The sequence below is a fragment of the Peromyscus maniculatus genome, chromosome 6, assembly GCF_049852395.1.
Source record: "Peromyscus maniculatus bairdii isolate BWxNUB_F1_BW_parent chromosome 6, HU_Pman_BW_mat_3.1, whole genome shotgun sequence".
Lineage (NCBI taxonomy): Eukaryota > Metazoa > Chordata > Mammalia > Rodentia > Cricetidae > Peromyscus > Peromyscus maniculatus.
Genome location: NC_134857.1, coordinates 100,647,784 through 100,659,564, shown reverse-complemented (window position 1 = coordinate 100,659,564; position 11,781 = coordinate 100,647,784). Strand labels below are relative to the sequence as shown.

At 40.2% G+C, this 11,781-nt stretch overlaps 1 long non-coding RNA gene across 2 annotated transcripts; it reads left to right on the top strand.

Moving 5' to 3' along the window:
- The first annotated feature begins 1,220 nt into the window (after window positions 1-1,220).
- On the top strand, window positions 1,221-7,457 carry LOC143273966 (uncharacterized). Of its 2 annotated transcripts, XR_013052336.1 has the most exons (4): window positions 1,221-1,688; window positions 2,642-2,789; window positions 4,589-4,655; window positions 5,645-7,457. It is a non-coding gene; the product is annotated as an uncharacterized LOC143273966 (long non-coding RNA). The 2 variants fall into 2 exon arrangements; XR_013052335.1 differs by lacking the exon at window positions 1,221-1,688 and having other exon boundaries at window positions 1,723-2,789.
- The last annotated feature ends 4,324 nt before the right edge of the window (window positions 7,458-11,781 follow it).

The window sequence follows — 11,781 nt, the reverse complement described above, 5'->3', positions numbered from 1 at the left end:
TCTTTTTCTAAGAAGAAAAAAAAACTTGCTTCTAAAATGAGCCTATTTTGCATATTAATTAGGAGGCCTTTGAACCCTAAGAATAAAATCCGTTAACTCTTTGGATATGGAACAAGTATGCATTCAAGGACATTAGCTTTATGCTAATAACCAAACAAGCTTTACATTTTTCTCTGCTCTGTTTGCATTTCCTAAAGATAATTTAATGCAAATAATCCATCCATATGCTGTGTGGAGCGTGGCGGATGGTGTTCCTATAGTTAAGATTTTATCAGTGCTTCCGTTATAAATCTCTATTACCCATGCTTTATAATTTAATTGAAAAAACTCACTGCAGGCAGAAATTCAACACTTAGAGTTTCAGGCTGAAAGCAATATTTCTCTTTTAAAAATTGCCTCCTCTATTTAATTTCATAGTTAATGGAAATGTAAGAAGTATCCTCCCGGAGCTGATTCTGAACAAAGCCAAACAGATCATTGTCTACAACTGAAATCATTTCTAAGTAAAAGTACTCAGTGTCTTATTATTGGCCTAGTACTACAGGGTTTAGCCAAATTAAAAAAAAATACAATAACTAAATCTGTTTATTCCCCTTCTCTCTTCCCCCCACCCCATCCCCCACATACAAGGAGAACTAGAAAATTCTGTTAAGAGGAGATGTCTAAAAATGCATATTAAATAACCGGGCTGCATGGTACCTATTTGTTCGGCTTACGCATGCACACCTGACTAGTTCAGTAGGTCTGAGCTCCAGCTGGGGAGTCCTCTCTTGTCACACGGAGACAGGAAGGGGGCAATAGGGCGAGGGCATGCATGCTCCAGAATTCTTTATCTGCCATGTCAGTGTTCATCCTTACCTTATGCTTCAATTACCTTGACGGGATCCCAGGGTTAATTAACGGGCATACAGTTTCTGCTGGCTTACACGGTAGAATTGAGGAGATCAGGCTTTTGAAACATGGTGGTTTTGCCATCAGCTTTTGAACCCAAATCCTGTAGTGTAGAAAGGTTAACCTGCCAGCCAACTCACGCTCACCAATCAAGCCTTCACTGTAGCTTTAGCAAAGCCATGGAGAAAAGAAACTGAGAGTCAGAATGAGATGCACTATTTCCCTCAGGCCACCAACCTTTCTGTTTAATTTTCATGTATTTAATTGTAATGCTGCATGGTAAGTGTATGCTGAGCATCCTTAACCTTAACTAATCATGGGAACTTACTTAAACACTGCCCATCTCTATCTATGGGTGATATTCTTTCTAAATCAGTTGTCTTGACACCCTAAGAAAAAATGTTGAGGAAAATAATACAAGCACCTTTTATGACATTTTGCAAGTTGAAAATGCATTAATATACATATTTTATTTTTTGAAAGAACTTGTCAGTGTCATGATAATGATGTTTCTATTTTGAGAGAAAAGAAACCAACAGGACTAATTGAGGAAAACCCGTCAGGTATACACATTACCAAGGATTTAAATTTGAATTGCCTTTATCTTTACCATTTACAGAATGCCTAGCACCAGCAGTTACTGTGTTGTGTGCTTTACCTTTGCCATCACACTGGAGCCTCACAGAAACTTCCTGACGGACATGTAGGTCCCGTCTCATCGACAGCCCTGGACACAGCTGCTCAGATGGCAGAGACAGCAGAAAACGGGAGAGGCTGCAGCTCGCCAAGGATTCTGGGTAAACAATGGCCATCAGCATTCGTGTTCTAGCTTCAGTCTTGGGGTCTTTGTCCAGTAGTCAGGTGGCTTCTTACTGCTTTGGGGATAGCTCATCTTTAAAAGTCGGAGCAGTGGAGCATAGGGAGATGCAGGATCTATTCTTCTTATACCTGGTCTAAACAGTTTAGAAGTGATAAAGTTTTATTTCTTTCAGCTTTGGACATTGGGTAGTCTGAGTTCAAGGCACCAATAGATGTGGTTTCTGGTGAGGGCTCATTCTCTGCTTTTACGATGGCCACTCATTGCTACATGCTTCTGTTGTCACACGTGCTGTGGCCTTACATGGCAGAAGGATCAGTTTACTCGGAAGCCTCTTTTCTATGGGCTTTAATTCTATTCATGAGGTCAGTGACCTCATGACTTAAAGTCTTCCCAAAAGACTACACTTCTTAATACTATCACAATGGGGACTGAGTTTACATGTGATTCTAGAGACACATCGAAACCATAGCAGACACTGTGACCAGAATGCCTTTTACTTATGTTATAGCTGTTGCTAGCAGCCACACAGGAATTTATAAAACTTCTATGTCTAGTTCTTCAAATATTCTGCAAAGCTTATTAACAAATGAATAATAATGAACACAAAATCCTAGAAAAGATTCCTGTACCACTGCTTTGCTTCCACACTGTGACATGAAGGCAGTTTTGTAAATAAAATGGGAACTACGTCTTCTTTGTGAAGTATCTGTAAGGAATAAATTTGATAGCATATGGAAAACACATAGTGCTGGAAAACACATAGTATAGTAACTATCAGCATATCAGGTATTTTGTAAATGGTAACTCTAAAGGCAATTCAAATTTTAAATTGTTAATAATAAATATAAGTGATGACTCTTCTGCAATTAATGTTGTTGGCTACTATGAAGAAATCTTTCTTTTGTTTAAAAGCAATGTATGTTATTTTAGAAAATAAAATAATATGAACTGCAAGGACAATAATGTAACTGGCCTGCAGAAAAGAAGATACTTGTGGCTCTCAATCTGAATATCAGACTGTTGAAACAATGGACCCTAAAAGAATGGCATTTCCCCAGGAATTACATGTAAGCTGAAGGTAAAGCCCAGCCAGTGTATTGGTGAAATTATTAAGGCCACTCCACGTAGTTAAAAGGGAGGTTTATTTAGTGGCGTAACTTACAAATGAAGGGATAGGTAGGTAGCAGGGTCTGGGGAAGACGTAGCACAGTCTGGCGCAGTCTGGCGGTGTTCTCTGGAGAACTCTGCTCGATCTACCTCCAGCGTCCATGGTCCAGGAACCAAGAGAAGTGGTGCATCCGGATCTTGGGTCTTCAAGGTCCTCTCTTGGCCCTGCCTTGTAGGTGTGACAGTTACAGAAGCCTCAATGGGGGTTGGAACTTCCAGATTAAAGTTGGAATGGCTACCCACTACATCTCCCCCTTTTGTCTAAATAAGAAGGTTCTAACCTAATACAAGACTATATACAAAGGAATGGTTATCAAATATTGTCCAGGAGTAATGAGGGATAATGACCTAGATAAGATGGAACTACAATCAATGTGAACAATATCAAGCAAGAAACACATACTAAAATCCAGAGAAGTCTAGAGTGTAGGTAAATGGCATGTTACAAAGATCATTCCAAAAGGTGTCCTATCCTAAAGAACCTGAATCTAATACTTAATATGTTCTATCTAAGAATATATATATATATATATATATATATATACATATATATATATATATATTAAGTTGTAATTATAACTGCTAGTCTTCAGTCCCATCAAAGACCTGAGAAGGAACATAATGGTACCTGAGAAATGGAGGATGCAAGCAACTTTTGGGAATCTTGCAAGAGTAGACTGAGGCAGCTGGCAGCCTGGACAGTCACCTAATATTTCTCAGCATTGTTGGTGCATTCAAATTGGCTACAGGCTTAGAGTATTTGACAGACCATTTTCAGAAGCAGCAATTCTGAAAGACCATCTTACCCTGTCTTGGCAGAGTACAGTGGTCGCTTTCCTTGTGTCCTGCTTGTCCAGAAAGGACGGCATTCATAATGTCAGCAGTTGAGGCAAGGGCAGTTCTTTGCCCAGTAGGCCATTTTGTGCCAAGAAGAAGACAAACTTCCAAATGGAAATGTCTTAGCTGAGGTCTTTGATGTAGTTGAAGCTAGATAGTTACAATTTCCCTTAGTTATGATAAAGATAAGTTAGATATAAAACCTTAAACTCACAAATATAAGATAGATAGGATATCTTCTTTAATATTGTAAGTGTAATTCTTGCTTGATAATTGTTTTGTTATATATAATTTTACTATGTTAAAGTTAAAACCTTCCTTTTTGAAAAAGAAGAAAAGGGGAAGTGTTGTGGATATTGCTCTGTATAAATAAAACACTGATTGGCCAGTAGCCAGACAGGAAGTATAGGTGGAACTAACAGAGAGGAGAATTGAGGGAACAGGAAGGCAGAGAGAGAGACCTGCCAGCTGCTGCCATGACAAGCAAGATATAAGGTACTGGTAAGCCACAAGCCATGTGGCAACGTACAGATTACTAGAAATGGGTTAATTTAAGATATAAGAACAGTTAACAAGAAGCCTGCTATGGCCATACAGTTTGTAAGCAATATAAGCATCTGTGTGTTTATTTTATAAGTGGGCTGTCAGTCTGCCAGGGCTTGGCGGGACCTGGAGGGAAAACTCCAGCTCGACCAATGAGGAACTTACTTCCTGGAAGGAGGTTTCATACAGTTAGCAATCTGTCAGAGCACCTTCAGATGAGATGGAAGGCCCGACAGTGATGGGTCAGTGGTGACAAGGACCACACCTTGACTGGGACTGCTCAGGTGTGCACATCCTTGGTCCACTGTTTAAACTTTGATCTCATGTCAGGACCCAGAAGATGATGTGGAGAAGTCACTGGAGCTCTCTGTCCCTCTTGTCAATGTGATTAGATCGAGTAAGTCTCTTTTATTCTGTTTTCTACTATTAATTTGATTAATTGGCTTATTGAAGACAGGTTGCCAAAGCTGGCTTGGGGCACAGGCCTGTGACCTTTACGTTTGCTAACAATAAGAACAATAAGGTAGAGTTAGATTAGCTCTACAGTACCCTATCATATAAGATGCCCCAACCCCCTTAATTATATAGAGGTTCAGGGACACTGAATAACTTGACCAAGATTACTATTTACTGTTTATATAGCATTATTACTCTTTGTGTGTGTGTGTGTGTGTGTGTGTGTGTGTTATTCTTTATTTAAAATATGTGGTTGTGGGTGTATGTCCATTAAAATTTTTCATATATTGTTCAGAAGGTGGACATATGTGCCAGAAAGGACCAACTGCCACATCCTATCCCATGCTTTGCTAGGGGATTGGTTCATGGCTGAACCATGTCAACCATGTCTGCCCAGACCCACATGACCCATGTCTGCCCTGTGAGTGGCATTTTCTGGATCATTTTAGTTGAAACATCAGGGGAACTTTTCCTCTTTGACCATAATGCTTGGAAAATACAAGTCAGTGTTTCCTATGGCTAGAGGTGGAACTCATCATACTGGTGGGAGAATGTAAAGCCACCAAAAAGAGGAAGTGATGGTCAAGTCTGGGAAAGGACAGGGGGCCACTGAGTGGAGGGAAGAGAGAGAACAGGACGACCCAAGTCCCTGGATCTGGACATCTTTTATTCTTTAAATTTTGTTTATTGTATATTTATTTTTGTGTGTGTACCTGTGTGTTTGTGTGTGTGTGTACCTGTGTGTTTGTATTTAATGTGTGTATTTTATGGTCTGTGTGTGAGCTCTAGGGAATCAGTTATTTTCTTCTACCATGCGGGTCCTCTGGATCAAACTCAGGTCCTTGGGTTTGGTGGCCAATACCTTCACATGCTGAGTCCTCTAGCTGGCCTGTTATCATTGTTCTAAACTGCGTTTCTGTTTAATTTCAGAAGTCAATGCATTTACCATGGTTTGGTGGTGAAAATCTGTGACTAAATGCTTTCCCCCAGGTCAGTTTTGTTTTTTCTCTGATTTATTTTATTTTATTTTGTCAAAATTGACTATCTAGAAACAGATGAAAATCTAGATCTGGCTGATGCCAGGGCCCTGAGCTTCTCTTCTTAGCCCTTTTAGAAATAACTACCATGGATTGATGTTTTTCTTTTTCATTAAAAAACACCTAATCAAACATTTGCTCTATGTGAATGTTTAAACCTTTTACTTACAGAGCATTTTTGTCAAAGTTGGCTTTCCTAGTTTATGCTGGTCCCACATGTACGTGCTGCATATTTTCCACTGCCCTTTTCTGGGCATCTTGGCTTCCCTCCATGCATCCCTTGTCCTCTCCTCTGTTAGTGTCTGGGAGGCTAGCCTGGAAGCACTGCTTCCTGCCTTCTAGATGATGGTCCTGCTGGAGGTATTGCTTCTCCTGGCTCTACCTGTGAAGTTGTCGAGGGCTTCCCTTGACTGGAGGTCACAGGTGCTTTCCTCTTTGGCTTGTAGCAGTGGGCACAGCACTATCCGTGGTTCTCTCTCTCTCTCTCTCTCTCTCTCTCTCTCTCTCTCTCTCTCTCTCTCTCTCTCAGTATTCACATCCTCATGAATCAGTCTGTGTAAATGCTCATATATTTACCCGACTTGAGGGTGCTCTTTGTTCCTGTCTCGACTTTGAGTAATACTGTTTGTATCACAGTGTCTTTTTCCTCCACATTTCATGTCAAGATATGGCATTACCCATGTTTTTAATCATTTCAATTCTCATGAGGGGAAAATAGCATCTTGTTTTAATTTATATTTCTTTGATTATTATTGAGTTTGAACATCTGTTCATATGTTAATTGGCCATTTGCATATTTCTGTTAATTGCTTGTTAATATTCTTTGCCCATTTTTCTTTTGGGTGATCTCTCTCTTTTTCAACTCACATTATGAGTGGAATATTCTCTCCTATTATATTTCCCAATGGATTGCTGTTACTTTAAGTGAAAACCATTGATTTTTATATTTTGCTGTTTATTTCTGTTCTAATAGATCTCATTTGATTCCCTTGGATTTTCTTATATTGTTTGCAAAAGAGTGGTGGGGCTGTCCCTTCGTTTCCAGTTGATGCCACATGTATTTATCTTGTTTTAGTGCTTCGGCTTGATCCTTCCAGGCACTGCCAGACCACAGTGGCATTATGGGAATCATTAGGCAATGGTGGCGTTTTGGGGGTCCTTGTCTATTCCTAAATAGTTCTTCCCAGAGTGTGGCTCATAGAATGCTGCCATGGGGAGTGGTGGTGTTTTGTCTGTGTCCCCCAGTAAAGCTTCTCTGAGGACCAGAGGAAAAAGCCAGCCACTGTAGTAAACATAGAAGTCAGGCAGTGGTAGCACACGCCTTTAATCCTAGCTTGTGGGAGGCAGGGATCCGTCTGGATCTCTGTGAGTTCAAGGCCACACTGGGAACAGAGCCAGGTGTGGTGGCACACGCCTTAAATTCCAACACTAGTTAACCATGGAGGTCTGGAGGTCTGTACAGACAGACAGGAAGTGATAGAGCTGGGCAGAAAGAGGAAGTGATGTAGCTGGGTGGAGAGAGGAAGTGAGATGGCAGAACAGAAAGGCATATAGGCATGGGTGTACAGGAAGTTGGTGTCTTTGGAGGCTGAGGAGTCAGTAAGGTGAGGTTGGCTGTGGCTTGTCCTATTCCTTTGATCTTTTGGTTTTCACTCCAATATCTGGCTCCAGGTTTTTATTATTATTATTATTATTATTATTATTATTATTATTATTATTATTGTTTAGCAATTTGTCTTACAATGGGGAGTTAACACCCACTGTCTCCCAAAAGCTCAGACTCAGTGTGAAAGCAATGACCTTAGAAAGAGCCAGTGCACAGGAATGTGTTAACGACGCTGAGGGCTTCCTTGCTGTTTCTGCCCTTGCCTAATCTAGCCCTAGTACTGAATTTTATGCAGTGCATTATCAGCTCAATATTTGCATAGGTCCTGCAAGGCCAAAGTATAAACAAAAAATGTTTTGCAGCGACATAGCTGGACCACTGTGGTTTTATGCAAAAAACCTGGCTGATGTTCTACCTGTTCTCAGTGCTGATTACTGCAGAAGTGTAAGTCCGCAATAGCGTACATTTCAGGAATCACACGCATCATCCTACATTTGGGTTTTTTTTCCCTTCAAAAGAAGTGTTGAGATGAAAAAAGCCGATTTACATGAAAGAGTAATAAGAATACATCCTGTTCTGCTCCTTTATCTTTTTTTGCTTTTTGTTTCTTTCTCTGTCTCTCCCTCCCCCACTTTCATAAACAAAACCTCAACAAGTAAAAACTCCAAGCAACAGGGCCTGGGGAGATGGCCCCGTCTATGAAGTACTGTGGAGCAAGCATGAGGACTGAGGGTACTCCCCCAGCACCTCTAAACCCTGGGCATGGTGGTGTACGCCCTGGGGAGGTGGAGTCCAGAGGATCATTGGCACTCACTGCTTCTCAGTCTAGCCAAAATGGTGAGTTTCAGGTTAAGTAAGAGACACTGTTTCAAAAAATAAGGTGGGGGAGCCATAGAGCAGTGGTTCTCAACCTTTGGGTCACAACCCCTTCGGGGGTTGAATGACCCTTTCATAGGAGTCACCTAAGACCACCAGAAAACACAGATATTTACATTATAATTCTTAACAGTAGCAACATTACAGTTATGAAGTAGCAACAAAAATAATTTTATGGTTGCGGGGGGGGGGGGGGGGGTCCGTCACCACAACATCAGGAACTGTGTTTAAGGATCATAGCATTGGGAAGGTTGAGAAACCCTGCCATAGAGGAAGGTATCTGACTTTGACTGCTGGCCTCCACACACACCTGCACATGCTTGTGCATATTACCCCCCTCACCCATTAACAAGTGGGCGTCAAGGTTCTCCTTTCTTGTATGTATATACTTCTGTCTTAATCAGCTTCTCTCCTGTCTTCCCTCATTTCCTGCCTTCCTCGTTTCTGTTCTTCCAGAGCATGCTCAGTTACCTCTAGAAAAACCTATCACTATCATTGCTTGTCTTCCATTTCAATTGTAAGTTAGAAGTTACTCTTCTCATTGGTTTGTTTTTTTGAGACAGGGTTTCATTATGTAGCCTTGACTGGTTTTGAAATCATGGAGATCTGCCTGCCTCTGCCTCCGGAGTCCGAGGATTAACGGTGTGAGCCACTATGCCCTGCTCTTACCATTGTTGATAGGAACACAGTTAACAGAGCTTGCTGTAGTGTGGAGGCCTATACTGCTACCACACAGACAGAGGAAGCAATAGCATGAGTGTGAGGCCAGCCTGGGCCACACAGGACCTTAACAACACAAAGACAAGAATTGGAAGGTTATTAAGAAGGCCAGAGCTGAAGTCTGGCATCGCTGCAATAACCAAAGGAAAAGGCTCTTGTTTGTACTAATTGTCTGCTATTTGAGATTTAACTCTTTGTATTAAAAATGTAATATAGGGCTCAGTGACTAAGGACACTTGCTGTTCTTTCAGAGAATACCATTTCAGTTTTCAGCACCTACAGTTTCGGCATCTCACAACTGCCTGTAACTCCAGCTTCAGGGTGTCTGATACCCTTTTCTGGCCTCGGCATGCTTGTTCACTCATGTGCACATAATCCACACACAGATACCTACAGGAAATTAAAAGCAACTTGTTAAAAATGTAATATATATATATATATATATATACATATACATATATATATATATTAACTGACACATAATACTTTGTGTATTTGTAGGTTAAGTGCAATCACAACCATGTTGTTAGAATTCAAGTGAAATTATGTCCCAGCACAGAACTGGTGTGACATCTTGCAAAGACCTTGGGAAAGCTCAAAAGTCCTTTCCAAATGTTCACAAACACTTCATCTCGATGAGCTGGCTTTTCTAACCGAACCCACTCTTCCTGGAGCATTTAAGACTAAGAAACTCTTTTTTATTCCATTTAACTTTCCATTTCCTTTATCACTGGTATGGAAACAGCTTTTCTTTTGCCACATGGAACTGGTGGCGAGTGCCTTCGACAAGCTTGACAAAGCTTAGATGTCCTCTCCAGAACATCCCCAAATGCCTTGTCTACATTTGTTTCCTCTTCCAATGAAATCCATTCCCTTTAGTGAATTTAAAAACAACAAACATTTATTAAATAGACTTTCCACTTTGTTTAATAGCTAGGATGAAAGCAGTTTTTGTTTTGGGCTACATTTTCCTGACATCTTTTAGCTATGCTGTCAGGGTAAACTGAACCTCTATAGATTCCTTTTTTTCAGGATAAGTCTGATCCCCATGTATTCCTTCTAGGGAATAGTCATCTTAAGTTCCCAAACCTGATATGTAAAGGGTTCTTAGAAAATAACTCATTTGTAAGTTTTCCTAAAAAGTACCAAGAGATGGCTTTACTTAATTTCCAGAATAATGGGGAAAATACAGTTAAAAGAGCATACTTCTTAGAGCAAAGGAAAAGGTTCTGATTTGTTCTAATGTTTAGTATCTGAAATTTACAGCCCCCTTTCCCCGCCTTTAAATTTGAGATAGGGTCTGTATATGTAGACCAGGCTGATCTTAAATTCACAGAGATCTCCCTATCTCTGTATCCCTAGTGCTGGGATTAAAGGTGTGTGCCATCACACTTGGCTGATTTTCCTTCCTTCTGTGTAGCCCAGGCTTGCCTTGAACTCACCATTATCTTGCCTCAGCCTCCTGAGTGCTGGGATTACATGTGTGAGTGACCATGTCTGTGTTATAATGCCTATAGTTTACAGGTGTGAATGACCATGTCTGTGTTATAATGCCTATAGTTTACATGTGTGAGTGACCATGTCTGTGTTAGAATGCCTATCGTTTACAGTTGTGAGTGACCATGTCTGTGTTAGAATACAATAGTTTACAGGTGTGAGCGACTATGTCTATGTTAGAATGCCTATAGTTTACAGGTGTGAGTGACTGTGTCTGTGTTAGAATGCCTATAGTTTACAGGTGTGAGTGACTATATGTTAGAATGCCTATAGTTTACATGTGTGAGTGACTATGTCTGTGTTAGAATACAATAGTTTACAGGTGTGAGTGACCATGTCTGTGTTAGAATACAATAGTTTACAGGTGTGAGTGACTATGTCTGTGTTAGAATACAATAGTTTACAGGTGTGAGTGACTATGTCTGCGTTAGAATACAATAGTTTACAGGTGTGAGTGACTATGTCTGTGTTAGAATACAATAGTTTACAGGTGTGAGCGACTATGTCTATGTTAGAATGCCTATAGTTTACAGGTGTGAGCGACTATGTCTATGTTAGAATGCCTATAGTTTACAGGTGTGAGTGACTATATGTTAGAATGCCTATAGTTTACATGTGTGAGTGACTATGTCTGTGTTAGAATACAATAGTTTACAGGTGTGAGTGACCATGTCTGTGTTAGAATACAATAGTTTACAGGTGTGAGTGACCATGTCTGTGTTAGAATACAATAGTTTACAGGTGTGAGTGACTCTATGTTAGAATGCCTATAGTTTACAGGTGTGAGTGACTATATGTTAGAATGCTTATCATTTATAGGTGTAAGTGACTTTATATTAGAATGCCTATAGTTAGTTCAATTTGTTTTAATTTGTGAGTGTTAATTTAAATCACATTTCTAGGTTAATCTAGAATTTTAAAAACTCAGTGAGACTTTAGTATTTAGTCCATCATTTTGGTCATATGCTCATTTAAAGTTGATTTTTAAAAATTCTGAATTTTCAAGCTGAAGAGTTGCCTCAGCAGTTAAAAGCACAAGGTATTCTTGCAGAGGACCTGAGTTTGGATCCCAGCATCCAGAGGGTGGTTCAAAACCTCCTATAACTCCAGTCTCAGGGGATGGATCTGAGGCCCTCTTTTGGCCTCTGCAGGCATCAGGCATGTATAAGAATCACAGACATACATGCAGGAGAAACACTCATACACATAAAACAAAAATAAAGAAATACTAAAAAATGAATTTTAAATGTCAATCTCTAAAAGTCAAGATCCATGACATTATGTTAAATATAATGTTTCTTCTTCTGTAACTGGGTTGAGGATAGGGTCTG